Below are 20,217 nucleotides of genomic sequence, written 5' to 3' on the forward strand. Positions count from 1 at the left end.
CTTCCTCCCCTGGTGCTGGGGGCTGTGCAGCGAGGGTGGGCCCTGCGGCCTTGGGGCCCTCTATCCCCCTCCAGCCGCCCAGCCTGCCCCCGGCCCCCAGCTGCGAGGAGCTGGCTTCCCTCACACTCCTCCAGCTGCACCCGGTGAAAAACAACTTTTCCAGAGCCCGCCAGCTGCCGCTGGAGCTATTGCACAACCCTCAGGGTCCTGACGCCACCCCGGGTGGCTGGGCTCGCGGCCCGCCCCCCCGCTATCTGTCCTGGGACCTGTGCACGGGGTGCCGGCAACGGCAGCGTCCTCGGGCAGGAGCACCCCGTCGTGGCCGTGGGGGCCCTTCATAAACACCCGGAATCCAGGCAGGACAGGACGGGAAGGAGCCTCACAGGTCCCTGAGTCCACACGCCCCATTGGACAGCGGGGGGAACGGAGGCCCAGAGAGGAGGACTCGGGGTCACACGTGAGCACGTGGCCGGCCACCGGGGGCCCGGGGCCGGGCTGGAGCGCACAGCTGTGGCCTCGGCCGCAGCAAGACGACAAACATCCGCTGCCTGACTCGGGGGGTCGGGCCCGTCTCCAGGAGGGGCGCAGCCCGAGGGTCACAGCGTCTTCCTCCTTCCGGGGCCCCTCCCAACCCCAAGGGGATTAGTGGGTCCAGACCACAGGTGACCAGACAAGGAGGCTGTGGAATGAATCAGATGCCAGGAGGCGGCTGGGCAGCCGGCAGTGTTGCCCCGGCTTGAGCAGCGCCCGGGGAGGCCGGGGCGGGGGGGCCTGCCTGCCGACACTGCCCCAGCCCCCTGTCCGTGTAGACACGCCTGTCCCCCGGCTGCCCTGCTCTCGGTCCACATTCTTCAGGTCTTCTGGGGGCCGGCTCTGCGCTCTCTCCCTCCACTCCCCCCGCTTCCTCCAGCCCCGCCCTGTGCAAGGCGCTCCAACCACCTGGACCCTGCCTGGGCACCCCCATGCGGGCCCTATTCCCTCTGAACGTCCGCATCAGAACCCGGGAACTGGGACGTCACCTCACGCGGCCAGAGGGACCTTGCAGCCACGGTCAAGTGAAGGTTCCTGACACGGAAAGTTATCCTGGATGACCAGACAGGCTTCCGGGGTCACAGGGCCCTTATCAGAGGAGGCCGCAGGGTCAGAGTGAAAGACGTAGGCCGGAAGCAGAGGCTGGGGAGGGGACGTGAGGAAGGGGCTGGGGAACACAGGAAACCTCTGGAAGCTGGAGGAAAGGGTTCTCCCCTGGAGCCTCCAGGAGTAACCAGCCCTGTCAACACTTTGACTTCAGCCCAGTGACACTGGCTCTGATGTCCTCAAGCAGTGTTCACCACACGGGCACCTCCCTGTCCCAGGCAGCCGCCCGCTACCCTCTCGGCTCCAGAGGAGAGACCAGGGCTGGCCAGCTGTAGAAATGCACCCCAGCCCACTTCCGTCAGTCCTCCCAGACCCCAAACCCGGGCCCTCCCGACCCTGGCCGGGTCAACATAATCGGGATGTGACAGCTCACGTGTACGCACAGCACGCGTGAATCTGTGCGCACATGGAGATACGTGTGTGTGCGTGCTCATACAGCCAGGTGAGTGTGCACATGCACACTCATGCATGTGTGCACATGACCCACGTGAGCGTGCACAGTACAGACATGCATGTGTGCATGGCCCGTGTGAGCATGCACACGTACAGACGTGTGCACACACAGCAGGCGTGCGTGTGCACGTACAGACACGTGTGCACACGCGGCCCATGTGAATGTGCACACAGCACTCACGAGTGCGCACATGGCACAGACATTCGTGCACACGGCCCACGTGAGTGTGCACACAGATGTGCGTGTGCACACGGCACATGTGAGCATCCACAGGGCACAGACGTGCTTGCACGCGGTCTACGTGAGCGTGCACACGACACGTGCCCATGGAACCGCTCAGCCCTCAATCACACAATTTTTGGCATCATGTGCCCTTGCGGACATTTCTTCTCGCTGCACGCGTCAGGGCTACGCCTCCTTTTCCTGGATTCAGTTTCTTCCTCGTTTGCAAGTTTCTTTTTTTTTTTTTCATTTCGGTCGAAATGTTTTCTCCAGTAACTGTTTTCACAAAGGAGTCCGGGGGAGGGGATTGAAGAGCTGAGATGCTTGAAAGATGCTTGAAACGTTTTCATGTCTTCAGAATCATTGTCGTCGTGAAGCGTGACAGAGACAAGGGCCCGAGCCTAACATTTGAAGGTACATCTGATGCTCGCCCATCATGGGTGTTAGAGGCACTGACCCCCCCACTGAGTCAAAAATCCACATACGACTTTTAGTTTTCTTAATTTTATTCATTTTTGAGAGAGAGAGAGAGAGAGAGAGAGAGAGCATGAGTGGGGGAGGGGCAGAGAGAGAGGGAGGCACAGAATCCCAAGCAGGCTCCAGGCTCTGAGCTGTCAGCACAGAGCCCAACGCGGGGCTAGAACCCACGAACCGTGAGATCGTGACCTGAGTCGAAGTCCGGCGCTTAACCGACTGAGCCCCCCGGGGCGCCCCTAAACAATCCGCATACAACTTTTGATTCTCCCAAAACACCACTACTAATAGTCTGCTATTGACCAGAGCCCTACCAGTAACAAGAAAGTTGATTAACACCTATTTTGCATGTCGTATGTGCCATGTACTGTATAATAAAGTAGGCTAGAGGAAAAAATGTTACCGAGAAACGCACGAGGAAGAGAAAATACGTTTACACGCTGCTCTGTATTTATGGAAGAAAGTCTGCGGCTCAGTGGACCTTCACAGTTCCAACCCGTGTTGTTCGGGGGTTGTGCGCATTATCAGAAAGCAGGTGCGCGTCACCACCCCTGCGTCAAGAGCCCTGACAGCCCCTGGCACCACGTGGTCCCCGCCAGCGGCTCCCGACAACCGCGCTTCGTGGTGAACACCCCTCGTGTTCCCTCGCGGCTCTAGCGCCCGTACGTGCGTCCTCGACGCGAGCTGGGTGTTGCCCGCTTCTTTAACTGTTGTATATGGAATCACGCAGCATATACTCACTGGGGGCCGGCTGCTTGTGCCGGCTAGCGTGCTTGTGACATCAGTCCAGGCTGCTGCGCGTGGAGGTAGTGTGTTCATTTTCATCATGGGGCAACATCCGGCTGGCACACGCCTGGTGTCCCATTGACGGACACCCAGGCTGCTTCAGAGAGGGGCTGTGGCCGCCATGCACACGCGCACCTCTCTGCGCGTGTCTCCGGGGACTTGTGTGAGCATCTCTGTTGCCCGTGTTCCCGGGAGAGAAGCAACCAGGTCATTGGGTGGACGTATCATCAGCTCTGGTAGAAACCCAAGCTTTCCAAAGTGGTTTTACGAATTTGCAGCAACGTATGCGGTCAGCCTTGAATTTGAGGCATCCTGTGGGCACGGAGCGGTGCCTCCGGATTTCGGTTGGCACTCTCACGACCCCTCGGAGGTCGGGCGACTTTTCAAACATCCGTGGACCGTTCAGGCGTGCGTCCTTGTCACGCACCTTTCACGTCTGGCCGGCTGCTGATTGTCTCGACGTGCCTTTTCCTCCTTGCTGGATAGTTCTCTTACCACGAAATGAACGCTTTTCTGTGTCGTGCGCCACAGATGCCTTCTTCCTATCTACAGCTTGCATTTCACTCCCCAAATGGTGTCCTCTAACGAACAGAAAGGTTGGTTTTAACAGCCCGACCTACCAACCTTTTCCTTTATAGCTAGTGTCTTCATGCCTGATCTAGAAAGCCTCTTCCTACCCCCGAGGTCCCTACCTTCCTGTTAGCTTCCCGACACTTCACTATTCTACGTCTTACGCTAGATACGCGATCCAGCTGGCGTTGACTTTTGTGTGTGGCGCACGGGAGAGGTCAAGTTTCATTTGTTCCCATGGTTTTCCCACCAACCATTTCTCTGAAAGGCACTGCTTTCCTCCTTTGTCATAAACCAAGCCCCCCGTGTGCGTGTAGGTCTGTCTCTGGACTCCTCCCGCCCAGCTGATCCTCCTCTGTGTCCTTGACCCAACACCATCCAGCCCCAGTTATTTTGGCCTTCGTGACCCACTTTGTTGTCCAGTGCAGTAACCGCCACGCTGTGCTTTCCCGTCAAGAATGCTTCCCTCTCCTCGGTTCTTTGCTTTTCCGCATGTTTTAGAATAAGTTAACCAAGTTCCGCCGCCTGTGAATGTAGTTAGAAAGGCATTGAATCTATAGATTAGTTCCGAGAGAGGCGACATTTGTGATATTCAGGCTTCTAACACATGAACTTGGGTATTCCCCCACTTATTCACATTTTCATTAATTTCTCCAAATAGTGTATAGTTTTCTGTGTAAATGGCTTACACTTGATATTATAAATGGTATCCTTTAAATTTGTTTTAAATTTCCTTAGTCTTGCTGGTATATTGACTTGTTTTTATGATTTCTTCTTTTTTTTTTTTATCATGTTTTATACTGGACTTATAAACAACATTCTTGCCAAAATCACGTGTTAATTCTCCCAGTCGATTATTTTGGATTTTCTACATACTCAATCATATCACATATAAATAAATAATGAGTTTTATTTCTTCCTTTTCAATCCTAATACCTTTTCCTTCCTCTCGCCCCACTGAACCGGCTAACCCTCAAGTTCAATGTCATGCAGAAATAATGAGAATGGACATCTTAATCTCGTTCCAGATCTCAAAAGGAAATCTTTCAATGTTTCACCATTAAAAATAATGTTTGCTGTGGGGTTGTTGTAGTTACGCTTTGTCAGCTTAGGAAAGTTTCCTTTTATTCCTAGTTTGCTAAGTTTTATTATGCACCAATACTGATGCTAACATAAACTTTTCTGCTTCTATTGAAATGATTATAAGATTTCCTCCTTTCTTCTGTTACTGTATTGAAATGCATTGATTTTGAAATATTTTTACCAACCTTGGCTTACTGGACAAAACCTAACTTTATCATGAAGTCTTATCAGTTTTCATATTTGTGCTAATATTTTGTTTGAGATTTTTGTGTTCGTAAGTGCAATAGTTCTATACGTTTCCTTTTTCCTAACGTTCACATTGGAGTTTGCTCCTACAATGACCTCTTAATGTGACTTGGGCAGTGTCTACTCTTTTTCTCTTCTCTAGGTAAGTTGGTGTAAGACTGGCATTATTTTTTCTACTAAGTGGTGATAGAACTTAAGAATAGACATCTGTTTTTGGAGTTTCGTTTGTGGGAACACTTAAATGATGGTTTTCAATTTCTTTAATGGTCATGGGACTGTTTTCACTTTCTATTTCTTCTTCTGTCAGCTTGGTATGTCACCTTTCTCTGGGAATGTATTCATTTCATCTAAGTTTTCAAAGTAGTGGCATAACATTATTCATAATTTCCTCTTTTCATTTATTAGTTTTTTTTCTTCCTTTAGAGAGAGAGAGAGAGAAAGAGAGAGAGCCAGGCAGACAGAGAGACAATCTTAAGCAGGCTCCACACCCAGCACAGAGTCCCGCACAACCATGAGATCATGACCTGAGCCGTAATCAAGAGTCAGATGCTTCACCGACTGAGCACCCAGGCACTCCTTTACTTTTTTAAGTTTTATTTCTTTTTTAGTGATCTCTATACCCAACATGAGGGCTTGAATTCACGACCCCAAGATCAAGAGTCACACTCTTCACCAACCGAGCCAGCCAGGCATCCCTTCTCTTTTTATTTCTTGACTTGTCTCCAGTTTCTACAGTATGTCCCCATTTTTATTCTTGACATCACTATTTTTCTCTTCTCTCTTTTTTTCTTGAGTAGTCCTGCCAGGGTATAAATTTATTACTCTTAAAACAAAACAAAACAAGATTTGGTTTTGTTGATCCTTTTCACCCTGTACTTGTTTTGTTTCCCATTTCATTCATTTCTGCTCTTACTTTTATTATTTTTTCTACTTTTTGGGGGTGGGGGTTAATTGGTCTCTCTTCTTTTTAAAAAATTTTTTAAAACTTTTATTCAGTTTTGAGAGACAGAGCACGAGCAGGGGAGGGGCAGAAAGAGGGAGACGCAGAATCTGAAGCAGACTCCAGGCTCTGAGCTGTCAGCACAGAGCCCGACGCGGGGCTCAAACCCACGAACCGCGAGATCATGACCTGGGCGGAAGTCAGTCGCCTAGCCAAATGAGCCACCCAGGCACCCCCCACCCTTCTTTTTTAATGTAGGCACTGGAAGGTATAACTTCCCCCTAACACAGTTAGCTGCATCATCCAGGTTGTTTTTTCTGGACCTCCCTTCAGGCGATGTTGCACATTGTGTTTGGAGCGTAGAGTCCGGGACCAGACAATCTGTATCTGAATTTCAATTCTGTGACTTTCTAGCTGGGCAGCCACGTCCAGGTGACGTCTCATCCCTCAGTTCCTTCATCTGTAAAATGAAGATGGTCATAATTCTCAGCTGGGGATTCAATAATTAAAACCCTTCACAGTGCCTGGCACTCACAATGTGCACTCACAATGTGTTATTAGCCGTTCCCCCTCTATTACACCCGTTCTCCGTTTCTTTGTCGTTGGCTAACTCAGGAAGATTTCCTTGCCTTTTCCCTCTTTGATTCTATTTAACTTTTCCATAAGCTCTTGTTCTGGGACTGCCTCTTTTTTCTGTTTTCTATAGTAACCAATTCTTGTTTGATGGACGCCAGATCTCTCCAGGGGAGCGATTACTATGGTTTCAAGTCAACCGCGTCGGAAATCAGAGTGAACTTCATTTTCTTTGGAGTCAGCCCTGCTGGTCCACCTCTGTCCTTCTCCTGGCTGCTTCTCCTCTCGTGTCAGCTGGTCCTCGCTTATCTGCTGAAACACGCGACTTGGGGGCTTGACTCATCGCCGTAAGTGAGTGGCAGCCGTGTGGTTTCCCTGCTGAGACGTGGGCTGTGGTCTGTGGGCCCCGGGCACTGTGCCTCCTGCCAGGCTTCACTGAGGGCACGCAGGAGGCGGGACCGTCTGCCTACTGACAAAATGAGGAGGGCTTCCCCTGGAGCGCCACCCCACCCTTGGAGACCCCTTATCTTCAGAGGAGCTGGTCACTTGCCTGTGCCACCAGCGTGGCTGGGTCCCCAGAGGCAGGCCCAGAGACAAGGACTTGGGCGCGAGTGCTCTACTTGAGAAGTGACTTCCAGAAGCACTGTGATGAATGCGGAGTTTAGACAGGGAAGGAAAGGAAGCCAAGGGCCAGTGAGCGGGTCACTGCCGTGGCACCCCTGGAAGATGGTGTGAGCCACGCAGCACTGTCCGCCTGAAGGGACAGGGCACTCTTGTCCAGTCCCCAGCGTCACTGGCCAAGGACTGCTCGGCGAGGGGGGGGGCGTGTCCTGAGCGAGTGCAAAGTGCTTGAGCACAGTGGCAGGAACCTGTGATAAGACGCTGTGCGCGCACCCGGGACGATCACGGGGGGAGCGCGTGCATGGTAACCCAGAGCACCCGCGGCCGATGGACACATCCCCGGGGCAGGCAGACACGTGAGATGCTGCAGGAGGTTCGAAGTTTGGCAGCCCTTAAGACATGTTTTCAAGGCTTTTTGCCTCGTTGGTATTCTTAACATGAAAAAAAATTAATTGTGAAATATTTCCAGTGCACAGCAAAGAATAGACAATAGGGCCGAGCCGTGGACCTTCCTCCCGGCCCCGGTACACTGTAGCACCCTGACGTGTCCGTTTCCGGCACTCTTCTTGGCATGCAGGGGGCCCTTCCGTGCACCGTAAGCAGCCGCGGCACCTCGGTGGCCGTGACGGGGGCGTTGGGTCCGTAGGGTTACCACTCCTCTGCGGGTCAGTGCTCTTTTCCCTCCAGACGCTTTAAGGTCCTCTCTCTGTCTTTGGTACTTGGCAGCAGGGGGAGGGGGGCAGGGGGAGGGGGAGGAGGCAGAGCAGGGTCCGCAGCTGTGAGTGGAGGGCAGAGTGCCGAGCGCCGGCCGGCTGGCCCTCTGCAGAGGGGCGCCGTCCTCGCCCTAGGGCTCCGCAGACACGCGGCGGCTGCCACACACAGTTGGCTTCCCGCGAAGAGCTCTGGCACATTCGATGTTCCTGCCGCGCGGGCAGTGAAACAAATACAGCGCCGCGTTTCCAATGGTGCTTCGACACCTCTTGTGGCTGGTGCCCCCAGCAGCCGTCGGCCCGCCCACCCCTCCTGCGTGCCCCGCCCACCCTCCTGCGTGCCCCGCCCGCAGACACCGTGCCCCGTGCGCGCGCACGTGTGTGCGTGTGCGTGGATCTGCGTGCACGCACTTGCCCACGCCGCGCCTCCGCGGGCCCAGCGCGGGCCGCTCCGAGGGTGCACGTGCTCCCGGGGCAGGTGCTCGGGAAGGTTGCCGACGCCCCAGCGCCCCGTGTCACGACCTCTTCGTGCATCTTTCCCAGAGTCAGAGGACGGGGGCCCAAAGCCGTATCCTGGAAGCACCCACATATCCACCAACGGAGGGACGGGTCCATCCAATACGGTCCGTGCCGGTCACGGAAGGACAAATCCGGTGTCATCGAGGCCCCCCGTGGAGTCAGGTCCGCACAGGCAGAGAGCAGATGGGGAGGGAGGTGCCAGGGCACGAGGGAGGGCGGAATGGAGAGTCTCGGGGGGACGGAGTTTCGGCTGCGGAAGTAGGAAGTGCTCCGGGGATGAAGGGTGAGGAAGCCACGCAACTCTGGGAATGCCCTTGAACGCCACTGACCCAGACGCTGAAAAACATAGCTGAGCCGGGCAATTTGTGTTATGTGTATTTTACCGCAGCGAGGTATTTTTAGTGGTTAAAACATACGGTTTTAGGTTCTATGTATTTTACCCCAGTTTTGAAAAGTGAAAAAGATTCCCCCTCCCCCCCCCCCCCGGGCACATTGGAACTTTATGTGGGTGAAACAAGACGATCAGCTTCCCCTGGCTTGTGTGGAATGGAGGTCTGGTTTTGCACACCAGCGAACACGGTCATCTGTGGAGCCTGACGTGTGCCAGCTGTGTGCCGGGCACCAGAGGCCTCATCCTCAGTTTGATGCGACCCCGGCCCCCTGTGGGAGCACCGCCATCACCCCCAAACACACTTGAGAAACCAAGGCTCCACACCAAATGTCTAAAAAGTGCCAGTGCATCCGTTAAACCCTGGTCCCTCTGACCAACACCGTCCTGCCCCCGGGCCTCGGTTTCCCCCGCTGTGGAAAGAAAAGCTTCATTCGTTCCTTCGCTGCGTCCCCAGACTTCTCCGAGCGGGTTGTCCGGGCTGGGCTCAGGACATGACAGGGATCAGGGATGATCACACACGGTCCTTGGCCTCCAGGGACTCACGGTCTGGCAGGAATGGTGTCTCAGTATCATCACTGCCGAGAAAGTCCCCAACCTGGCCTGGCAAGTGAGACCCGCTTCCTTGAGGAGGTGACATTTGACCTAGCCTTTGGAGATGAACGGGAGGAGGAAGTTTCGCAAAGAGAGAGAAATAATGTCATGGAGAAATTAACCCGGGATCTCTGCGGTTCAACAGACCTGAATGCAAATCCAAAGCCTCCCCCTTACTAGCTGGTAAAGCAAACCACTCACCCTGAGCCTCGGTTTTCTCATCTATAAAATGGGATAATAACGCATGCATCACGGGATGGCTCTGGAGCTTGAGGTCAGATGCAGGTGAGGTATCTGGCCCATAGTGTGCGTGTGATAAGCAACCTGGGACTGATATCACTAAGAGGGTCCAAAAGGGCTGGGGTCCTCCCAGGCCCCACCCGGTGGCTTTCTATCTTGGAAAAAGCAAAAATAACAAACTATTTGGAGTGAGTAGGCTCTCACTTCAAGCGAGTAGGACCTGTGCTCCCTCCCTGAGGTCCGCTGGCAGCCCGGTCTGCCCCAGGAGAAAGTTGCCTCCTTGCAAGATTAACTGCAACACACTTGTGCATTTTTATACTGTATTTGGGTAGGAAGCATCGATGTGTCGGGTCATCCAAGGGCTGGGCCATAATCTGGCCTCCGTCCACTGGGAGTCAACACCTCTGCCAACAGTCCGTGTCATCCACAAATAGAGCCATTTTCTATTTTGGCGTCTCAGAGAAGGTTCCTGGACGGGACCCAAGTTGGCCACTATCTTGACAATGTGTTTGCGTTTAGAACTGAATTGGGTCTAAAAATAGGTTTGGGAAAGGTGGCCGCTGAGGCCGGGATCCTGCGCGGCAGGTCTGGGGCTCAGACGGAGGCTCAGCTTAGAATGTGGGGAGAGCACGTACAAGAGCCTGCCTGCTGGCTTCCAGGGGCCCGCGGTCTGAGCATGCTTCCCTGTCTCCAAATGCCGCCTCTTCTGGGAAGCCCTCCAGACCACCTGGCAGGGGGCAGCCTCCTTGCTCCTTCCCTGCTGTCAGTTGACCTGTCTATCTCTCCCGTGAGGCCAGGGGCCCATCTGGTTCATCTTTGCCTTCCTGGCACGGCCCTACGTGCTTAGTGAAACCCAAGTCCTCACCTCGTCTCTGCCATCCCAGCTCTGTGACCTCAGGTAAGTCACTCTCCGTCTATGGGCCTCGGTTTTTGCGCCTGTGGAGAACATCAGTCCCTCCCCACAGGGCTGATTGTGGGTCTCGGAATGTCAAGGTGCCTCCGCTCTCACTGCCCTTAGACTCCTGCACCTTCGAGAGCAGGTGTATCACCTGGAGCTACCTAGGCATGGGACTCACGCTGGGAATGATAATGACGTGCACTTCGGACAAGATTCGTTAGGATTAAATGGGATAATTCAGGTCAAATAAAATCAGACCTCTGCCTGGCACTTAGTAAGTGTCCCCAAAATATCTGCGGCCACCGTCACCCTCACCATCCCCATCATCATCCCCATCATCGTCTCTACTGTCGTCAGTTTCCTCAAGAAGAATCTATTTGCCTAATGATAGAAGAGGAACACGTTGAATTGCTGAAGATGTTTTGTTGGGAGCAGGGAAGGAAAGGAAATCACATCACAGTCTTAGAGCAACAACGTGAAGATACTCACAGTCCCAAGGAGGGTGGGCTCCTCCTGGAACCCCGGGCCTCGCTGGAAGCCGCCTTCCCCTCTGTCCCCACTCCACCTGCCCATGCTGCTCTCTTCTCCTCCCAGGTGTCCCCAAGGAATATCAAGTCCCTTGTCCTGTTTCCCAGAGTCTCCCCCAGTGGCACCAGGCCCGGCAGACGCGCGGGCCATGAAGGCCTTCCTTGACTCAAGCGTGCTGAGGTGTCTTCCCCACAGAGTATCCCAGGACGGTCAGCGGCTTCCATATGTTTGTCCCGTAGTGTCCCATAGAATATGCATCTGGCCCAATGCTAACACCCCATCAGTGATTTCCACAAGAAACCGAGCTTGGAGATTTTCAAGAATTCACCCTGGGGGCACAGGCCATAGGTGACGGTTCCCAGAGGGAAGCATGTGCCGGGCACGTGCCCATGGCCAGCCACTACGTCGTCCGTGCTGCTCTCGCGGTGGGACCAGCGTGGGACCTGGAACCGGCTGTGTGGCCTCGGGTGAGGGACCGCCTCTGAGTCTGTTTCAAAACGCCCTGTCAAATGCAGATCGTGGTATCTGTCCCCGACGTTTCGGAAGGAAGTATGACAGGCAGGCTGGGGACAGTGTCCACGAAGCTCCCCTGAGGAAAGTGGTCCCAACCAGGTTCCCCAGGGACCAGGGCAACGACAGTGACAGCAGCCATGAGATGCCACCCCACCTCGACGGGCAGATCAGAGGATGGAGGTCTACTGCAGGCCAGGTGGGGACACAGGCCGCGCACAGGCCGTGGGTGTGTGACCTCGTAGGGCGGTCTGGCTCCATCCGTCCATTAAGGGTTTGAAGGCTCATGCCCTTTGGCCCAGCAACGCCACTCCCAGAAACCCGTCCCGGAGACATACGCGCTTGTGCAAAGACACATGTGCTCACAGACGCGTCCGTTGGGTCTGTGGCTAACGAGCCCCTCTTTGGGGCTGAGGACAGATTAGGGGTGGGCGGTGGGGGGCAAGGCTGAAAAATGTCATCGCTTCCCTTGCCTCTGACAGGTCACCCCACTCAGACGCTCTCCCTGGGGCCGCTTGTCTGGCGGGAAGGCTCTCGGGCAGGCCCACGTGCCACCCGCTCTAGAAGGTGAGCGTTTCACCCGTCACACTCCCCAAGGACCAGCGCTCCCGACCTGGTCCCCGCACCAGGGCCAGGGCCAAGCTGTGTGTTCCTCGTCTCTGCAAACGAGCCAAGCTCTCTGCCCAGCCCCTCGCGTGGCCTGGGGGCTGCACGCCCCCCTCCTCCGGGGCTGGAGATGGCAGGCCCGGCCAGCTGTCTCCTGAGCATCCCTCCGCCGCCGTCCATCACGTTCGGCAGAAGCAGGGGACGGCTAAGGTCGGTGTCCCTCCAGAGGGTCAGGATCCTTCTTTAGAAGGGGTGAGGGGCGCCTGTGTGGCTCAGGCCGTTGAGCGTCAGACCTCAGCTCAGGTCGTGATTTCATGGTTCACGGGCTCGCGCCCCACGTCGGGCTCCGCACGGACCGTGCAGAACCTGCTTTGGGTTCTCCGTCTCCCTCTTTCTCTGCCCCTCCCCCTCTCGCACACGCTCCCTCAAAACTAGACATCGAAAACTTTGTACGGAAGAAGGGGTTGGAACGTAGCGCGCTTTGTTCTTGGAAGCACGTTCCAGGCAAGGAGAGCCCCACCCAGCTGCCCGATAACAGCAGTGATGCTGTGTGGCCCACTCACCGCGAGGAAGGCATCTGAGCCCCCGAGGCACGGGCTGTCCTCTCATGACTTTGTCAACCACTTCTTTCCCACGTCTTGCAGACAAGGAGAGGTGCTCAGAGAGGAGAGGGGTTTGCCCCGGGGCCACACAGCACAAAGGTGGCGGGGCGGAGGTGGGCCTGTATGTATCCGATTCCGAAGTCCAGCTGCGAGCTCCGTGCACCCGGCTTGCTTGCAAAGCCCATCCCCACACCTTGGCCAGCTCGCCTGCAGACCATCCCGTCACTCCTGCCTCTGCCTACGTTGATCTCAGGCCAAAGGACCAGCCTGGCAGTGTGCCAGCCAGTGGCCGGGGCAGGCCCCGCGTGCCGGAGAGGCAACAGCCAAGAGCAGCCTACAGCCAGAGAGGGATGACTGTTTGTGGATAAAACCAGCTCCCTCGTGCCTCCGTGGGACCATGCCAGGCATGTGTCCTCCCTTCCCGGCTCCCCTGCCAAGGTCGGCTGGGTCGTCCAGCCTCCCCCACAAAGGGAGAAAGAGCCAGCGACCCGGCACAGGGCAGGTGAGGCCCATTAGGACTGCAGGTTGGGGACTGAGCACTGCAGGCCCAGGAACGTGGGGAGGGTGCTTCCTGGAGGAAGCGGCCCGGGAGCCAGGCCCTGAAGGCCGAGCACAGTGTGAGGGGCCGGCTCCTGACTGCCCTCAGGCCTCCTCAGGCCCTTTGCACGGTGGGCCCTGAGGACGGGGCTTGACCATGAAAAACTGCCCCATCATCTATTTTAAAGGGCTTTGAAAAGAAAGGACCCCAGCTGGAGAACTCATCCCTTCACAGCCCAACCAGACTACAAAGTGGACTGCTTCCCAGGCGTTCCCCCCCCCCACCCCCCCCCCCCCCGTGCAGATGCAGGAGGCAGAGGGGCCCACGTCCCAGGCCAGCCCGGGTCAAGTTTCACCGCGGGCCCCCCTCCCCGCCAGAGCCCGCGGCCCGGGGCTGCCAGACGCCGGAAGGAGACGTGGGACAGCGGGCCCCAGCGGCCCTGCCGGCCCGTCCAGCCAGCCCGAAACGCTCTGCTGCTAAACTCATCTGCCCCGGCCCCGGCCTGCCTGTTCCCTCTTTCTGAGTTTCTTCCTTCAAAAACTTAATATGCTGACTGCCCTTTTCTAGTGTTAAAAGTAACACGGTCCATAGCAGAAAAATCAGGAGAGCATAAAGAAGACCATGAAAATACTCCTGACGTCAGCCTGCAGAGATGAGGCGTGCGCATTTCCGGTCGTCTCCGAGGTCCACCGAGTAACCTGCTGGCGTGGGGGGCGGGGGGCTGCTCTGAATCTGCAGATCGAGTCGGGGAACCGGCATCTGGACCGTCCCAGGGCTTCGCGGGCTGAGCACGTGGGGTCCCTCCCCCCGCCCCGACTATCCAGGTTTTCTGTCGCCTGAGGCCTGAGCCCCGATGTCGCACTGTGCGTGGCTCCCGGGCTCGCTGTCCTGCCGGGCCGCGCGGAAGCGAAGCCCCCCTCCAAGCACGGCTGTGGTTCTGCCTGGTCTCCCGGGCGTGCGGACCCCACACCCGCCAGCCACCCCCAGTACTGACCCCCAGGCTCACTCTTAGCACCGCCAACGACAATAAAGAGACACTTGTCTTCTGTTCGCAAAATCGTGGGAGCAGCTCAGCAGGGAGCCCAGAAGACAGCTCGCGCACGTCGAAGCGGCTGACCGTGTCGCTGTGCCAGCCGCGCCCGCCTGGGGTCATCGCTGAGGCCTGCTGTGTGCCAGGCGCTGGGGATTCAGAGCACAGGACTCGCCTGCCGGTGTGGGGTCAGGACGGGAGCCCCGCCGCCAGCCGTGGCCCAGCCTGAGTGCACGGGGCTGACCTTGGTGCACAGCTACGTGCTCAAAGCAGCCCCGAGCTGATTCCTTTGGGGGCTCTTTGAGACTCTGTCCCAGGCCGACACCCTCAGAGCCGGTGGCCGCTGGAGACCCCGAAGGCCTGTGGCCTCTCCGTCCTATTTGCCGGGATCCCTTTCTTTCCGGACTTTGTCCCGGCTGTGATGTACCTATGGGGCGGGTCTCTGATGACGAGCGGACAGCTTGGTGAATTCGCAACACAAACGCACCACCTGCCCGGCCTCAGATCTGAGGGAGGACGATGCCAGCGCCCCAGGAACACCGGGGGTGACCATCCATCCCAGCTACCCCCGGGGGACATCAGGCAGTGTCTGCGGAAGTCTGGACTGTCACACCGAGGGGGCGCCGCTGGCATCGAGTGGGTGGAGGCCAGGGGTGATGCTAAGCGTCCTCTGATGCACAGGGTGACCCCCCCCCCAAATCGTCCGGCCCCAAGGGTCCACAGTGCGGGAGCCGGGAACCCTGCTCTCTTGTGACCTGACTTCTGACTGCAGAGCCTGGTTCTGCCCGTCCTTTAGTCCAGCCGCCGAGCCGAGTTACGTTTGGTCTTCCCTGAGTGACTTTACGCTCTCCCTCACCCCTTTCTGTCCCCCCATCCGTGAGCCCAGTTGTCATCATACCCCGCCTGAGTTGGGGCCACGCCTAGGGATCACGAATGAATGAACGCACGATGCTGCCCCACTCAGAGCCTCCACCTCAAGGTGATGCTCCCTGGGGGACGGGGGCAGGCCACCAGGGTCCCATCTTTGCACAGGGCCTGGGGCTCCTTGGGAAACAGGGGAAGGTTTTCTGCTGGAGGTGGTGCCATGCCAGCCCCAGGTCAGGTTCTTGGGGGAGAAGGAAGACAGAGAGGCCCAGCCTCTGGGACCGAGTGGTGACAGCCCCAACCGAGGAGGGTGGAGGTGCATCCCAGGCAGTGTGTCTCCCACGGCCGGGACCCCGAGACGGACCCGGGATGCCCGTACCCCTCAGGAGCCCCTGCGCTGAGACCAGCCAGGAAATGGGACAGCTGTTAGACACGGACACTGACGTTTGCAGCCAGAGGTCGGGGAGCCGCGGCAGGTGGGTGGAGAGGCAGGAGGAGGGTCGGCCCGGGAGGAGACCAGCGGAACCGGGGAGGCCAGGAGGGATGGGGAGGCAGGTCCTGTGCCTGAGCCCTCGGGCCGTGACTTCTCAGGAAAACGGGAGGCGGGATGCTGGCCCTGGGATGTGGGTGCGGGAACAGGGGCCCCGGCCGTCACCTGGGGTCCAGGTGAGGGGAAAAGTCCTGGGAGCTGCCGTGAGTCCAGGCGCCAGTGTTGGGTGTCCCCACGGGTGGGTGACCTCCACACACACACACACACTGGTGAGGCCAGGCAGAGGAAGCCGAGGGCGAGGATGCCCAGCAGCTCGGGCCGGGAGGCTCTGCCCTCTCTGGGCCCTGCAGCCCCCGGGCACACGGTGGCTGAGACAGTCCCTGGGGGGGTGGGGCCTCGGGCCGTGACGGACGCAGCCCTGCACTTCCACACCGCTGAGAGTGGGCACCTGGTTAACCCTGTGCCCTGCGCGTCCACGCTGGGACCCGCCTGGGTATTGGTGTCCCCCGGGAAACCAGAAGGGAGCAGGTGGCCGGCCAACCGAGGGCGGGGTGGGAAGGAGAGGGCGGGTTTCTGGTCCGCCCGGGCTCTTGCAAGAGAACTCCGGGGTCTGGGGGCTTTACCAACGGACATCCATTCCCCGCGGTTCTGGAGGCTGGAAGCCTCGATCGAGGCACTGGCAGAACAATCCTCTCTCCTCCGTGTGCAGACGGCCACCTCCTTGCCGCGTCCTCACGTGGCCCAGAGAGATCACCCCCTCCGTCTCTTCCTGTAAGGACACTAATCCTGTCACGGGGCCCCGCTCTCACGACCTGATCACCTCCCGAGGGTCATCATCCCCCCCCCCCGCCTCCACGCTGCAGGTGAGGGTTTCACCATGTCGTTTCCGGGGGAGCACAGACATTCAGTCCATAGCACCCCCTGCCAAAAAACCCCCCACATACTGAATTCTGGAACTCCGAACCGTGGGATCTCGGAATGTCACCGTGCAGAAGGCAAGGGCGGCCCCGTGCCCCTGCGTGTGGCTGGGGAGACTGAGACATAACTTGCCTAAAGCCTGACGCTGCAGGTGGGTCCACGATGTGGCCCCAGCACCCAGGCTCCCACTAATCCGTGGTGTCGGGTGAGAAAGAAATACAGTGCGTTTAACCAGAAGTCAAAACCGGGCAACGTCACAACAGTGCTGCCCTCTGGGGAGAACCGCTCTTGGAACCACGGCCCAGACCCCTCTGTGCGAGGCAGGAGGAGCTCTAGGGTGGCCCTCACGTTCTGAGTAGCCCTTGCCTCCCGAATCCTTCCCACTCTCTCTCCCTCTGCCTCGGCCGCTCTGTCCCCTCTGCCGAAAACAGGTGGCTGATCAGGGCCGGGACGGGCTGCGGAGAGGGGTCTCAGGACACAGCACTTACGGAGGTGCCCCCTTGTAGGGCCGCACAAGCGCAGGCTGCCTCCTGAGAGGGGGTGCCTCCCCCCGGGCTGCACCCTGGTCCCCTCTTCCCCCTCCCAGCCCCGCCCGGGGTGCAGGCCTCGACCGTGGACGCTGGACCACGGAAGACCTTCGACCCTGGGGTCACCTCTGGACCTCATCACCACGCAAAAGGCTCTGCCAGGCTTTGAGCAGCCTGAGTCTCGTTGGTGGGAGTTCAGGGGGTCTTCGGGTCTTCCTGTCCTTAGAAAGTCCATGTGACCCGGGGGGCATTGCTTTGGAGCCACAGGGGCGTGGCCTGGCATCCCGATCCCCCCGCCCCCGCCTGTGAGACCCTGAGTTGGTCAGCTCATCTCGTCTGTCAAATGGGTCCTCGAGTCTCCACCTCACAGAGTCAGCATGAAGGGTCTCAGAGACGGCCCAGGTCCAGTGGTCAAGTGCTTGGCACAGCGCCTGCCTCCCGGCAGAAGCCCCTCCCCCTCTCTGCCCAGTGTGAGTGGCAGATCACCATTCTAGAATGTCTGAGGTGGGAAGGGGGCACGCTCACCCACCCCACAGCCCGCCCGAGGCGGATTCAGGACCTCCTGTGCCCTCTCCTGGCCGTAGCCGTGGTCCCGCAGCTGGCAGACCTGGGTGAATGAGGTACTGTCTGTGCCCGGCCCTGGTCTGGTGCCCACGCGGTGAGGGCACACCAGGTGCCAAGTGGTGTGGAGGGTAGGCTTACAGGGAGACGCTCTGCATGGCGAGCAGTGGGGACGGGGAGGGGGCACCGGGCAGCCCTGCCCAGCCCCTTCCCCGCCCAGGGCCGCAGCCCCACCCCGTGCACTAGGAGAGAACCCCAAGCCAGCCTCTTCCCTGGGGTCCGAGGGAAGCGATGGAAGGTCCTTGGGCCCTGATTGCGCTCCTGGGGTCCTGCCAACAGACGGCTTGGGAGAGCCAAGGAAAGATGAGGTCACAGGGACAGAGGGCGTCTCTTGTTTATGGTCAAACACCTACAGCCAGAGACGCCCGTGGAGGGTCACACGCGGTCCCGTGGATGGGTGGCCCCCCGGGCAGAGGCGGCTGCCTTTGGTCACAGGCCGGCAAGTCTGCAAAAGGCTCCGACGGCGAAGACGTGACACCCATCACCTGTGAGCAGCTGGGCGCCGTTTAGGGTCTGAGCCGCGTGGTCACAAGCAAGCCGGGCACAGAAGTCCCCGGGCCTGTGGCCCACGGGAGGGCACAGAGGGAGGCGAGCTGCATAGGTGTGAGGTCCGAGCCGCCTCGGACCCACAGACAGGGAGACCCCGAAGGCCACAGAAGGTGAAGCAGGGTCACGGGCCACAGGCCTCAGTCTCCCCACGGGCACCAAGGGGACCAGCTCAGAGAGGCGTCAACGCCTCCTGTTTAAAGGCACCACGAACTCACGCTCAGGGGGAGCGAGGCGTGGCCGGCGACGCGTCCCGTGGCTGGGCTGGCCTGCAGCCCCGGGGGCGGGGGAGGATGCGGGGGACAGACAGGAGGTCATCAGCGCGCGTGACCGTGAGCTCACAGCAGACCGAACTCACACCTACACGCTCACATGCACCTCGCGCCCTCCAAGCCCCGGGAAGATGCGGGCCACTGAGCACAGGCGGTGCCCCGCCAGCTCACCGAGGAGCCTCCTCCCGCCTCCGACCCCCGCCACGTCCCACACGCGCAGCGTCTGAGCCTCGGACCCCCCGGGGAGCGCCACATCCATTGGACCAGGACACTGGAGCCTGTCCTGGTGGCCTAAGGCAGGCACAGCCACCTCCCACCCGAAAACCCGTCAGAACCAAAGGAGGCTGCCCTCGGAAGGTTCCTGAAGCTTACCTGGGGTTGGCACCGTGCAGAGAAGGAAGGAAGTGGGGGGACTGGCCCCCAGGTAAGACCGATGTCTGCACCCCCAAGAGCACTGCTTGAGTGCCTCATGCACCGGCCCAGCGCTGTCACTCGGAGGTCCCCAGGGACAGAAACCCCCGCTTGCTGCTAACCGGCCAGGAGCTCCCAGGGTCACGGAGGGGCGTTCCTTACACTGCCGGCTGAGCTGGCACCAGGGGGCCGCCGAGGGAGGAGAAAGCCGGTCTAAGAGCCACAGGTGGGGCCTGGGCCCGGACAACTCTGTCCAGGCCCCGGAACAAGCTGTGCCCGTATCAGCCACTGAGTCAGGCAACTGCCCTTTCAGATTAAGCTGGTTTGAGTCACGTTTCGACGCCTTGTCGTGAGAGGGTCCAAACGAACCCAGTGAGGGTCTCCTGCGCCCGAAAGTCATAATCGGAAGATTTGCGTCACAGATCACAGCCAGGTTATGGAAAGAGCCCAAACGTCCACTGACTGGTGAATGGATAAAGAAGAGGTGGGGTCTATTCACACCCCGTGGAATACTACTCGGAGAAGAAAAAGGATGAAATCCTGCCATTTGCGACAACATAGATGGAACTAGAGCGTATTAGGCTGAGCAAGGGACAGATACAGGTAAATATCATATCATCAGGGAAAGACAGGTATCCTATGCTTTCAGTCCTCCGTGGGATTTGAGAAAGTCAACAGATAACATAGGGGAAAAGAAGGAAACGTGAGAGGCCAACAGAGAGGGGAGGCCAACCATAAGAGGCTCTTAAATACAGAGAACAAACTGAGGGTTGATGGGGGATGGGGTGGGGAAAATGGGTGATGGGCATCGAGGAGGGCACGTGCTGGGACGAGCACCGGGCGTCGTATGCAGGCGATGAATCACGGGAATCTAGCCCCAAGGCCGAGAGCACAATGCATACGCCGTATGTTAGCCAACGTGACAATAAGTTACATACACCAAACAAAGTTTTTTTAATCATATCTTACAGCCGTGTTAGTCCCAAGGTGAATGTGCCCAGGCCGTATTTCTTATTATATATTCATATCTTCATATTACATATGCATATCTTCACGTTTCCTTCTGATTCCAAAAGGACTTAAAGCTGAACGTATGCAGGGTCCTGTGGGCCCGTGTGTGCCCTTGCCTGCCGGAGGCGCCGGCCCTGAGCGGCCGGCCAGAGCCGTGGGCACCCCACCCACCCAGCACCCACCCCACCTGCCCGAACGCCGGGCAGAGCTGTCACGGAGGGAAACTACCCACCCGCCAAAGCGCGTTGGTGAGGAGGGCGGAGGGTGCTGAACGTCTGCTCGAGTCTC

This window comes from Prionailurus bengalensis, chromosome B1 (assembly GCF_016509475.1).
Source record: "Prionailurus bengalensis isolate Pbe53 chromosome B1, Fcat_Pben_1.1_paternal_pri, whole genome shotgun sequence".
In the NCBI taxonomy this organism is placed as follows: Eukaryota; Metazoa; Chordata; class Mammalia; order Carnivora; family Felidae; genus Prionailurus; species Prionailurus bengalensis.